The sequence below is a fragment of the Tarenaya hassleriana genome, unplaced genomic scaffold (genome assembly GCF_000463585.1).
Source record: "Tarenaya hassleriana unplaced genomic scaffold, ASM46358v1 Cleome3, whole genome shotgun sequence".
In the NCBI taxonomy this organism is placed as follows: Eukaryota; Viridiplantae; Streptophyta; class Magnoliopsida; order Brassicales; family Cleomaceae; genus Tarenaya; species Tarenaya hassleriana.
The window spans coordinates 8,423,830-8,424,334 of record NW_010966177.1 but is presented as its reverse complement, the minus strand read 5'-3'; positions in this window follow the sequence as shown (position 1 = coordinate 8,424,334).

Here is a 505-nt window from a genome sequence, read left to right as displayed (position 1 = left end):
TTGAACATAAGGCATGGACAAGCCACCTTATCTGATTCGACTGCTTTCTCGTTCACTGAGTTCGACTGTCTGAAATAGACGACGTTCGTCTATAGTGCGGCCACACATTTCTACAGTCTCGCTCACACGAGGGGCCCAGCGATATCTCTCTCTTTTATGAGAGGTCCTGTAGGCTCATTCGATATAGCAGTATAATCCGAAATCTCTATTTCGGATATACAAGTCATAGGCGGTCTCTAGCAAGACACTATGACTACCTATCTCGAATAGAGTTTGTTCGTGATCTTTACAACACCAGTGATGATTCCGGCTGATGATCCTTTTGTATCGCGATATCATACCCGAACCGGCCGGTCCACAACAACACGCAGACCGTCCGTTCTATGAGGATAGAACGGACGGTCCGCACTAAACGTAGACCGTCCGTTCTGCCTTACTGGAACGGACGGTCCACGTGCAATTCCGGACCGTCTGTTCCAGGTTCCGGTTTTCCGAAAATTAAACC